Here is a 12,771-nt window from a genome sequence, read left to right on the forward strand (position 1 = left end):
TGGAAGACCATACAGGCATCAGCTTCAATATAGTTACATTATTCCTTAAGTGTCACCTGTACACACATCATGCCATGATTACAATCAAGTTGCAAGCTTTCAAGAGACCTTAATGTTACCCTTTATGAACAAATACCTTGTAAGCAGTGCATTTAATGTAGTGGGTTTGTCACATCTGAGATGATTGCAAAGAACAGGGGACCCCATGCCAAGGGGCCTTTGTGTCATACTAATAGAGCAAAATCACTGATGAGGCATGATTATGTTGCTCTTTGCACCACAAAGAACAACAAAAGGAGAGGGTATGTGTATCAACTGGATCCCAGAGTGGTACAGCTCAATGGAGCAGGAGAAGTATCTGTCAACCAACTAGACACCAAATCTAAGGAATTTAGAAGTTTCGTTTTCTAAGACAAGTGTATTAGAGAGGTGCTGGAGTGACACAATGGAGAGTGATGTCTTTTGTCCACAGGACAGGTTGCAGCAGGCCACTGCCAGGCAATTAATGATTTCTATTGTGGTAATACCTAGAGGCTTCCGGAAGATATCAAGATCTGATTGTTCTAGGTGCCACACACATTAAGGGACAGTTCTGGCCCTGTGGAGCCTACAGTCTAAACAGGCAAGATTGCTATGCCCATTTTGCAGATGAGAATTTAGGCACAGAGATTAAGTGATTTGGTCAAGTACATAGTAAGAGCCAGGAACAGAATTCTGCTCTAAGCCCATGATCAGAGCTATAACCATAAAACGATCTTTCCTCTCTGGCAACTTGCCCTAACTCAGATATGGATTGCATCTCAACCTGGAGAGGCTACTTCAAGGAACTGAGGGCAGTTTTGCCATCATTTAAACTATGGGGCCCATGACGTGGCATCTAATTCTGAGGCCAGATTCCAGTTCCCGATAAGGCTACTTTGGGCCTGGATGGAGGACAGCAGTCACATGGGGTGTATTAGGCCATCCTACAGTCTGGGGAGGGCATGTTTTGTTAAAGACACCAGGGAAAAGATTATACTCCTATGAAAAGTGCAGAATCGTATTTAATATCCAACATCACCCGACAAGAGTTTCATTTTAAAGGTCGCTTCTTGTAAAGACATGAATATTTAGAGATTTTTAAGGCCAAAGGTGAACATTAGATAAGCTAGTCTGACCTGCTGTCCAAGACCTGGCCATAGAATGCCACACAGTTACCCCAGCAATGAGCCCAATAACTTCTGTTTGACTAAGGCATATCTTCAAGAAAGGCATCCAGTCTCGATCTGAAGCCATCAAGAGACAGAATCTACCATTTCCCTTTGTAGCTTGTTCTAGTGGTTACTCACCCTCACCATTAAAAATGAGGGACTTATTTCCAAACTGAAAAGCATAGAGAGTAATGCTTGTGGAGTTAATGTAGACAGCTGTTCATGAAGCATTAGGCAGATCTCCAAGTCATTCCACAGGTGCTCGTGCTGTTTGTATTACATTGCTATCCAACCATGCATGCAATGGCTTTGTGCCCTCATTTGCCACTTTTGCCTTTTTGAAAAAATTCCTCAGGTGCCCCTCTGACCTGACTGGCTAGTGCTGCCTACTGCACATTGCCACCCTGGTTAGATGCACCTCCTGTGTCTGAAACGCTTTCTGAGGGAGTGTGTTCATTGTTACTCCACCTTCCTGAATACATCTGAGCACAAATGTGGAAAGAGTTGCACACCGTTTTGTGTACACATGCACACACACCCTTTACCCTCAGAGATAGCTTAAGCTTCTCAATCAGATCTTCATCCGGAGAGAGCGCACGCCAAAATTTCCTCAGTGTTTGTGCATGCTCAGGGCCTTTGGCCTTTACAGAGATGGGACCAGCCTACTTCTCAAGCTGTCAGGGTCCAAAACAAGTGACATACACCGACAAGCAAGGACATACAAAAAGTATTCCTGTAAGACAGTGACACTCTTTCCTTTAGCAGCTGGCAGGGTGCTTCCCAGAGTGGACAGACATATGCCAGCACTCTAAATATAGTGGTGCGGCTGTGGCGTACAGGTAGCAGCTTGGGCCTGCCACCCAAATACAATCCCACCTGACCCTCTGGGTACATATTCAGGCAGCTAGCCCAAGCAGCCACCTGTGCCACCACAGCCATGCTGCTATTGCTAGTGCAACTGTCCATCTGGGCTGGAAATCGCCCTCTGAGCTGCTGTGTGGGTGCATCCTCAGGGTCAATTTATATCAGTCTCACAATTCTTTATTTCTCATATAAATAATGTTCAGTGATTAAAGTGAGGGGACAAATGTGGAACATAGGCAGCTGTGGGACTAAAGTGAGTCATGCCCCTTGGTATAAGATGCACTTGAAAAGAATGGGATGGAGTAGAGTGGTTTGGATCTCAAGTTCACCAAGATATGGGGAGTTTTGGTTTATGCCTATATCAAAGGGAGTAAGCATTAGTTGAGCCGGTAACAACAAGAAACAGGGGCTCCCTTAATTCTCCACATGCACTGCTTTTTACATGAAAATACGTAGCCATCCATTTTACCAGTAGGTGTCAGTAATGCTCTTTCCATTTTAACCCACAGAAGCAGCAGCTGAGCTAAGTTTGCCTTTGGTTTTGTACAGGCCTCCTTTTTGAGATCACAACTGAGAAAGGCATCATAGCAGTCATAGCACACTACCCCGGCATGCTAGATGAAGAGGTTCACAACATGGTCTGACTGCCTGTTCTCTACCTACTGTACAGTAACTCGTCTGGAAAAACAAGTCCTGTATGTGTCCTATTTCTGCTCTCTCCAAATTATGGCAACCTGAGTAGTCAGCTTGCAGGGAAGAAAGCTTAATATTGGAGAAGCTGGTTAAGCAGACTGCTTTGATGGGAAAATTGTGAAAAGCTAAAGGGCTTTCAATATTTCACCACCTGGTAATTAAGTGCATCCACTTACAAACACAATTTCACAAAAACTGCCTTATTATAAGATCCCTTGCTAACTTTTAAAGGATTCTTTGGTAGAATATTGGGAATCAGAGAAGCTCTTTGTAAGCAAAAAATAGAGAAGAAGTTCTGGAAGGCAATATGCATACACAGAAGCCAGGAAGCAGCCGAGGGAGCAAAAAGGCTAGGCCAGTTGTTCTGGGAAATCAGAGAGCTCCCTCCATAGGTCCTGTACAACATTGCACAAGGGGGAAACAAAGCATGGGAACAGGGTACAGTAGACATGTATGTTTGTATACATCTTAACTATTCCTACACTTCAGGAGAATGGAACATGCTAGAGTGCTGAGACCAGGCAGGTATAATATGCATGCAAATGGGACATCAGTATAGCCTCACAGCAGGGCTTTCACAACGCTACTTTTATAATACTAGCCAAAGTTTAGCCTGTGGCATGGAACATATTAAAAATACAGATTATAGCCCCCATTCAGCAAAGTACTCAAGCACATTGTAACAAAAAAAAAAAAGACTTTCCCCAAGACCCTCACTGGGTATACTCCTGCTTCAGTTTCCCCTCCTGTGCCCTAGGGTACTTTTGCCCCCCAATTGGTGTTTCAGATTAGTCTCTCCCAGGGCCTGTTTTATGAGTATCATGAAACAAAAAGTATTCACCCTCAGCAAGTAGTGTTCACACTTGTTCTTTGGGCTCCACAAGTCCTTTCCAGACATTCCCACCCAGACTTCACAGTCACTTGTGTTAGGATATAGATATTCTGGCCTGTCCGTAAAGGCCTATACACTAAGAATTTAGGTGTATTCTTATCACTTGGCTAGTTCTAGAGGTATAAAAGAAAGCATCAAAATCACGGTCTACCAGTGTAAGAGCCTTCTCTCACTGTGACAGTCTGAGGCCCTGTTCTTAGGCTAAGGCCTTTGGCTAAGCAGCAGAGGCAGCCATAAGCTGGGAAGCGAATGGTCACATCCTCACACTCCAACCTAGGCACATTGAAATAAGGTGCCTCCCTGTCGCAGACTTGGGCATTGCATTCAGAGTGGTGGGGATTAGGACATACCCCTCTCATTGGCATTTCCCATTGGTTAGCATAGGCAGCTCCCTACTCTGCTCGATGGCTTTTGTGGATCCCATTCTAAGGCACCACCTCTCCCCCAATGCATTGTAGAGGGAGCCCAGGTGCCTAATTCAGGCTTTGTGGATCTCATTATTGTTCCAGGGATTTTTCCAGCCACTAAAAAGTCAGCCAAGTCCCTATATGGATCTGGGCCTCAGTTCTCCCTCTGTAAAATGGTAGTAACAGCACATTCCTACCTCACAAGCTGTTGTGATGAAGTATACATTTTTAGAGAGAGCTGTATAATGGGGCCAAACCAAAATTCTCAGCTCACGCTCAAAGGTTCAAAATACAGCTCCAAACTCTGCACCTCAAATGTCTCTCTAATGTCTAATGAACATTATTAGTCTGATTTAAATCCACAAAACCTCACAAATTTCTGGTTGATTCTCTGTGGTCTTGCAGCTCATGAGATCATTTGCATCTGTGCAAAACCAGTGTAAAACACTTCCACAACCGGACAGTAGCCTTTTACACCCACTTTACACAGGTGTACAGAGCATACAATGTGCAAGGCAATGAAGAATCAGGTGCTCTCTTTTGAACTCATTCCATTTGGCTGCTGTCTGGAGACCTTTACAATAGTTAGACATAATGAGCCGGGTCAGAGTTAAGTTTCATTCTCTTCTCAGAGTCCTTTTGTGTGGTACATTTTTGTCAAACCTTGAACTAGATTCTAAGGCCAGAAAGGACCACTGTGATCATCTAGTCTCACTTCCTGCATAATCCAGGCCAGTGAACTTCCCTGAACTGATTCCTGCTTGTACTAGGGCAGATCTTTTGGAAAAACATCCAGTCTTGATTTTAAAATTGCCAGTGATGAAGGATCCACCATGATACTTGGTAAATTGTTCTAGTAGTTAATTATCCTCTCTGTTAAAAATTCATGCTTAGTTCCTGTCTTAATTTGTTTAGCTTCAACTTCCAGTCATTAGATCTTCTTAAACCAATTATCTGTTAGATTGAAAATCCCTCATTATGAAGTATGTGTTCACCCCCATGTAAGTACTTATTCTAGACTGTGATCAAGCCACCCTTTAACCTTCTCTTTGGTAAGCTAAATAGATTGAACACCTTGAGTCTATCACTATAAGTTGTGTTTTCCAAACCTTTAATCATTCTCATGGCTCTTCTCTGAACCCTCTCCGGTTTATAAACAACCTTTTTGAACTGTGGACACCAGAACTGGACACAGTATTACAGCAGCAGTTGCTCCAATGCCACATACAGAGGTAATATAACCTCTCTATTCCTACTCGGGATTCCCCATTTATATTTTTCACTACATAAACTATACAATCAGTTATGTCTTTGATGAAAGAGTCCTTATGTATGTAGATCTTTTCAAACATATCTCAACAATTTTAAACTCTTAGTTTTTTAATAAACCATCAAGTATTTAAAACATCGTTTAGACTAATTACCATTTAAATTACTTTTAAAAATCAGTTGTGTTGGTTTTATTTTAAAGGAACTAATGCTGGTTTTCCTAGCTAGATATTTTTATTTTGGGTTTTTCATTGCTTTTCCAGCTCTTAAAACAACAGAAATTAATCTGTCTGAGCTTTGTAAATTCCGTTTTTCATTCTTGCTTAGACATGAAAGCAAAGCAAATGGATCTTACAGTGTATAAGTATCTTCTCAGGGAGCAAATACTACATACTAAAATACTCTTTAATCTAGCAGAGAAAGACATGATGTGAATCGATTTCTAGAAGCTGAAGCCAAACAAATTCAAATAAAAAATTAGGCACAAATTTTTAAAAGTTAGGGTGATTATCCACTGGAACAAGCTATCACGGGAGGTGGTGGATTCTCCATTTCTTCACATTAAGACTGGATGCCTTTGTGGAAGATATATGTTATACAAACACAAGTAATGCTTTAGTCAAACACAAGTTAGTGGGCTCAGTCCAGGAGTAAGCAGGGGTTATTTAGTGGTCTGTGATATAGAGGAGGTCAGGCTAGATGATGTAGTGGTCCCTTCTGCCCATAAAATCTATGAATCTATGAATTTATTTATAAATGTATACAACCCAAGAAACAAACAAGTCTAGTCAGACTAGGGGCTAGATTCACAAAAGGACTTAGACACCTAACAACAGGTGCCGACTTTCTCATTTCCCCGCTCTGCCCCAGACCCCGCCCCCACTCCACCCCTTCCCAAAAGGCCCCACCCCTGCCCCACCTCTTCCTACCTCTGCTCCACCCCTGTCCCTGCCTCTTCCCACCCTGTTCCACCCCCCTGCCCAAGCGTGCCCTACCCTAGCTCCACCCATCCCTCAGTGCCTCCTGTCTACTGCTGAACAGCTGATTTGCAGCGGGTGGGAGGTGCTGGGGGGGGGAGAGGGAGGAGCTGATTAACGGGACTGCCAGTGCTGGGAGGAGCTGGGGTGGAGAGGAAGGAGCTGATCTATTGGGCTGCCAGTGCATGCTGAGCATCCACTATTTTTTTACGTGGGTGATCCAGCCTTGGAGCCACTTAAGGTGCCTAAATCCCAGAATCAGGCCCCACTGGGATTCACAAAACCCCAGCTGAGCTGCTGCTGAACCCTGTAGGCACCTAATCGTTGGCACCTAAATGTTTGCAGTAAAAGTTCCCTAGGCACCTATGTTTCTGCCTCTGAGCATGTACATGGCAGCCCCATGCCAAGCATCTGGATGCCTAAGCCCCAGAATGATACACGAACCAGGGGAAGACAGGATTCCCAACAGTTAAGTCACCTGCAGAGCCTAATCCAGTAAGTGTGCTCAGAGCTCATCCACCAGATCAGGTTGTCTAGAGGTGAGCTTATACAAAACAGATGAGGGGGGCATGAGGCTGACCTCTCTTATAGCTCAACTGTAAAGGCTCTCCCACAGAATCTGGAAGACCCCTGGTTCAAGGCCTTGCTCCACCTGAGGGGAAAAGGGATTTGAAAAAAGATCTGCCACCTCTCAGGTAAGTGTCTTAGCCACTGGGTTATGGGATATCCTGATACGATGTTCCTTCAGTCTCTCCTGTTGAAGCTGTTCCATTGTGCATAAATAATTAAAAAAAGGCACTGGAGCAGGGTGACCGGATCCTGGGTCTCCCAGGTGAGTTCTCCAAACACCAGGCTGCAGCCTCTTTCTCTCTTTCTCCAACCTAATGATTCTTTCATTATATATCCACAGTGGAACAGCTTCAACAAGAGAGATGGACAGGTGGAGTGGGGACATGAACTGGGGGTTCCCCACATCTCAGGTGAGTATTTGAACCACAGGACGAAAGGTTATGAAAGAGGTCATCCTCAACTCCTCTCCCCACAAAAGGGCATAGGGGCCTAACCCCAAGAGAGAGGTTAAAGGCTGAGAACCCCAAGTGCTGAACTCCCTGAAGGGGTGGGGCTTAGAACACACCCTTCTTTTCAGCCTCTGCCACTGGCTAGTTTAAGCAGAGAGCCGCCTAGCTGGCTTTTGTGAAGCCCATTCTGAAGCACCTCTCTCTCCTCATTCATTGTAGAGGGAGCCTAGGTGCTGAACTTAGACTCTGTGAATCGTAGTGATTTTCTAGGCACCTACAAGTTATGTGTGGTGAGGCTCAGCATGGCCCTGCCTAAGTTTGTTCATGAATACAGCCCTATAAATTTCAGAATGGATTGAATTTTTAAGGACAGTTCCTCTACTGGTGTAAATCAACTTAGCTCCATTGACTTTACACTTTACTGACTTACACAAGCTGAGGATTTGGCCATTAAATTTGATTCAAGTCCTACAACTCTCAAAAATCACGTGTGTTCTAGGAACTGACTAACATGACCTTCCCCCAAGCTACATCTGCAAGCGCTGCTATAATAACCTGTTATCAAAAATAGAACATTCAAGCGTAGCGTCCACTGTTTAAAAGGTTTACATTGCAAGCTGGTTAAAACACTGCTATATGTTATTTTATCTCTTTAGCCTTTGCAGCTATATTATGATGGGCTCCCAAACCAGGGGAGAAGACCTTAACTCATATATATGCTAACTGTATGACCTCAAATCTCTATCTGTAACAATAAGATCTCCATAGCTCACGAAAGCTTATGCTCTAATAAATTTGTTAGTCTCTAAGGTGCCACAAGTACTCCTTTTCTTTTTGCGAATAAGATCTCCATAGGTTTCAGAGTAGCAGCCGTGTTAGTCTGTATTAATTAATTTATTTATTAATCATGTGCCAGCAATGCCCCTCTGCCATGTACATTGGCCAAACTGGACAGTCTCTACGTAAAAGAATGAATGGACACAAATCAGACGTCAAGAATTATAACATTCAAAAACCAGTTGGAGAACACTTCAATCTCTCTGGTCACTCGATCACAGACCTAAGAGTGGCTATACTTCAACAAAAAAGCTTCAAAAACAGACTCCAACGAGAGACTGCTGAATTGGAATTAATTTGCAAACTGGATACAATTAACTTAGGCTTGAATAGAGACTGGGAATGGATGAGTCATTACACAAAGTAAAACTATTTCCCCATGGTATTTCTCCTCCCCACCCCACCCCCCACTGTTCCTCTGATATTCTTGTTAACTGCTGGAATTAGCCTACCTGCTTGTCACCATGAAAGGTTTTCCTCCTTTCCCCCCCCTGCTGTTGGTGATGGCTTATCTTAAGTGATCACTCTCCTTACAGTGTGTATGATAAACCCATTGTTTCATGTTCTCTGTGTGTGTGTGTATATAAATCTCTCCTCTGTTTTTTCCACCAAATGCATCCGATGAAGTGAGCTGTAGCTCACGAAAGCTTATGCTCTAATAAATTTGTTAGTCTCTAAGGTGCCACAAGTACTCCTTTTCTTTTTGAAGATCTCCATAGTATTTTTGTCCTTCAGACTTACTGCCACTTGATGGCACCAAAGAACACTGAAAAGTCTTCAGCTCAAAGTGGGTTGCTATTGGGGCTAGGTTAGGAATCAGCTATCACTTCTGTTACCCTGCATCAATGTTAAAATATATGCATTATAATTCCAGTCATCTGTTGACAGTTGGAAGCAATTTTCATTTTCTGGTTTTCAACCCAATCCAACCTATTAACCCAAACTTTGGGTCACGCTGAAAAGTTACATTAATTCATAAAAGATCTCTTGGCTGGGGTGAAACAGACCACAGTATTTCTGGACCGACATGTCAGAAAGTTTTTCTTTTTTCCTAATCTCCATCTCCTGACCATTCTTAATTCAACGTTCAGGTGGCTTCTCTGTGGTGTGAAACAGATGAAGGACCAGATTTTAAAAATTCCCAGGAACTTTTGCGGGACAGTTTGTGCTTGCAAAAGTGAAATGCAAGTGCAATTTACATCTGCAATTCAATTGCAAGTGAAAAAATTGCAGATTTGCACCTCTCATTCACTACCTGCAGGAGTAAATCAGGTGCTGGTCATTGGATTTGTGCCCTCAAACAGAGGGGTCTCAGTCTTTTGAAAGTATCAGTCTTCTGAAAATCTAACCCTAAGTCAGTACAGGGAAAAACATCTCTTCCCATGCAAAAAACTACATGAAAGTCTTGAGGAAACCCCTTGAGGTTCTGCTTGTGGAGATTCTTTTGGGTTAGGGCCTTGCAACGCAACCTGAACCTGATGGGACCTGACTAAAAGTGTTGGGTTCAACTCAGGTCAAGGCTGAAATGCCCCCAGCCCTCTCGAGCGCGTGTTGTGTCTGATCATCTCCTCCTGCCTGTGGGGTAGGTTTGGGTAGGGTGGCTGCAGTTGCATGCCCCGCTCTTGCCGACCACTGCCAACTCACTACACACTGTGTGCACTGCGGAGTGAGTGTGCTGATGAGTCAGGGGGCATGGGGATCAAGAAGCCCCTAGGTCAAGTCCCAAGGATGAAGTGATGGTGATGATACTGACACAGGTTCAGTGGGAAGTGTTGGGGTCTGGTCTGTTCTCAAAATGAGTCAACAACATTCTCTGATTGAATCTGGGTCACCTGTGCTCAGTTTTGGCATAAAATTAGGCCCAAACAGACCTCTGTTTTAGATTCTTCTGAGGTGTTCTTCCTGGGACGGGGGAGGCAGGAGGGGTGGTTGCTTATATTTCTCCCTGCAGCAGGTGGACAGGGAGGGATGAGGAATGGGTGGAGCAGCTGAACTGGTCTTGGAAGGGTGATGTAATCTATTCATGGTATAGGTCAGTGGCAAATTACCTCAGGAGCAAGGGGCAAGTGAGGGAGAAAAATGTGCATCCGAGAGGCACTTCTTCCCTGTGTTGATCATAGAGCAATGCAGCTATCCCCTACTCAGGGCTTATGAAAAAGCCACATATTCTAGCCCTGAGCAAATAATTTGTAGGGAATATTTTACTGCATGAATTTAGCTCTCCTTCTGCATGTGGAATGCCCATGAGCAGAATGCAGTTCCCTCAGGTTTAATGGTTATTCAAATGTGCTCAACGGCATTTTTCCCCAACTTTTTCTTATACATTCAGCATGGACAGTTCAGTGCAAGAATCTGATACTTTGTGTCCAAATTTCAACTGTGTGTAGGTCAGCTAGCTGGCTCCCAGCAGGTATTTCTAGGGCACCCACCATCTTAGTATCCAAACATCTCTCCCATTCTAGGATTTCAAAATGATTTACGCTGCTATATGGTAGGCAATAGTAGCAATTTTTCTTGCTAAGAAGGCTAATGGCATTTTGGGCTGTATAAGTAGGGGCATTGTCAGCAGATCGAGGGATGTGATCTGTCCCCTCTATTAGACATTGGTGAGGCCCCATCTGGAGTCCTGTGTCCACTTTTGGGCCCCACACTACAAGAAGGATGTGGAAAAATTGGAAAGTGTCCAGTGGAGGGCAACAAAAATGAATAGGGGACTGGAACACATGACTTATGAGAGGCTGAGGGAACTGGGATTGTTTAGTCTGCAGAAGAGAAGAATGAGGGGGGATTTGATAGCTGCTTTCAACTACCTGAAAGGGGGTTCCAAAGAGGATGGATCTAGACTGTTCTCAGTGTAGCAGATGACAGAACAAGGAGTAATGGTCTCAAGTTGCAGTGGGGGAGACTTAGGTTGGATATTAGGAAAAACTTTCACCAGGAGGGTGGTGAAGCACTGGAATGCATTACCTAGGGAGGTGGTGGAATCTCCTTCCTTAGAAGTTTTTAAGGTCAGGCTTGACAAAGCCCTGGCTGGGATGATTTAGTTGGTGTTGGTCCTGCTTTGAGCAGAGGGTTGGACTAGAAGATCTCCTGAGGTCCCTTCCAACCCTGATATTCTATGATTCTATTCTACGATTCTATTATTAATTATCTGCATTGTGGTCGCACCACCCAGTCATATACCAGGGTCCATTATTCTAAGCACTCTTTAAATACCTAACAACATCTCCTGACTTCTAGTCCTGGGCCTTAACATAAGGCCTGTCTTCTCCTAAAACGGACTTGATTCTGCATGGTTGGATGCCAGTAACTCTTTTCATGCTTTGCAAACATTGTTTCTATACAGCTAGATTGAGACTTGGACTGCACACCCACAGAAGAGAATAAAGTACAGAGCCAGTTTTAATGCTCCCTGCTCCTGACCCTCTCTCTGGCACGGTGGGCATTTCAGGGGAGAGCCACCCTGACCTGCTGCCACCCCACTCTCCCTTTTTGGGCATGCCCACAGCCCAAATCTGTCCAGGGCTACTGCAGAGGTCACAATGAACTAGCAGAGCTGGCTCTGCCCTGAGGTTCAGAAGAGCCCTGTGCCCACAGCATTCAGTCTAGCTGTTTGCAAAGGGGTTACAAAGTTCTGAGTGCTTGCCAATGTGATGGGTGTCCCCAGGGTGCAACCTGGAACTGGGGTACCACCGAGCCCTCTGACTGACCAGCCTTGGCTCCCTCTAGCACTGTGCTGCTATGACAAGCTGCAGACCGCTCCTGGTCCTGCACTTCCACAAACCTTTACACAGGCAGGGACACACCCAGCTGCTGTTACATGAAGCCTTCCCCTCTCCCACAGCTCCACAGGCTAGGACCCCAGAGCTGTACCATCTTGCCCTGGTCAAAAGCCTGACCAGTAAGTTTATTTCCCAGTTCGCTCCTCCCTCAGTGTGGAGAGGACAGTGCACCAGTTTTTGTTCCTGAGCACATTCCCCAAATACTCATAGCAAAACACACTGTTTTAGGTAAAACTTATAAAACAAATTTATTAACTAGAGAAAGATAGATTTTAAGTGATTATAAGTAGTGAGCATACAGATCACAGAAGATTACCCAAAGAAATAAAACAAAAACACAATCCAAGCTTTATAAACTAGATAAGATTTGAATCACCCTGTGAGCAGGTTATTGCTTTTGCATACACAGGCAGGAATTCTTCTGTCCTGCCTGGGACCCTGCTTCCCCAGTTCAGTCTTTATTCCTCAGGTGTTATGTTGTAGGGGGAGTGAGGCCTCTTGGTGATGTTACTTCCCCCTTTTATAGATTCTTCCATGTGGAGGGAACTTTGTTTCAAGCCAAGCCCCCAGCAGTTTGTAGAAAAGTACAAGCAACAAAATGGAGTCCAGTACCACATGATTTAGTCACATGCCCTTGCATGCTTCGATGAGTCATGGCAGCCATTACAGAGAAGGAAGTGCTATTTCTAATGTAAAAAGCAAATAGAAAATTAGCCTTTCCTCTTCTGAATTATATGGAATTAGAAAATACTAATAATGAATAATATATGAAATAGAATTTGCATCTAAACATAATAAAAAGTAACATTCATTTAATGAGTCAGATCTCAATTATATTGGT

The 12,771-nt window shown here is 44.0% G+C and overlaps 1 long non-coding RNA gene across 2 annotated transcripts in view; it reads right to left on the minus strand.

Annotated features, from left to right (window-relative positions):
* Positions 1-12,158: 12,158 nt before the first annotated feature.
* LOC119854994 overlaps positions 12,159-12,771 on the minus strand; it is a 54,973-nt gene continuing 54,360 nt past the window's right edge. For both annotated transcript variants that reach the window (XR_005292719.2, XR_005292720.2), the window contains one exon: positions 12,159-12,616. This is a non-coding gene — a long non-coding RNA (uncharacterized LOC119854994). The remainder of the gene's footprint in view (positions 12,617-12,771) is intronic.

This window comes from Dermochelys coriacea, chromosome 4 (genome assembly GCF_009764565.3).
Source record: "Dermochelys coriacea isolate rDerCor1 chromosome 4, rDerCor1.pri.v4, whole genome shotgun sequence".
Classification (NCBI taxonomy): domain Eukaryota; kingdom Metazoa; phylum Chordata; order Testudines; family Dermochelyidae; genus Dermochelys; species Dermochelys coriacea.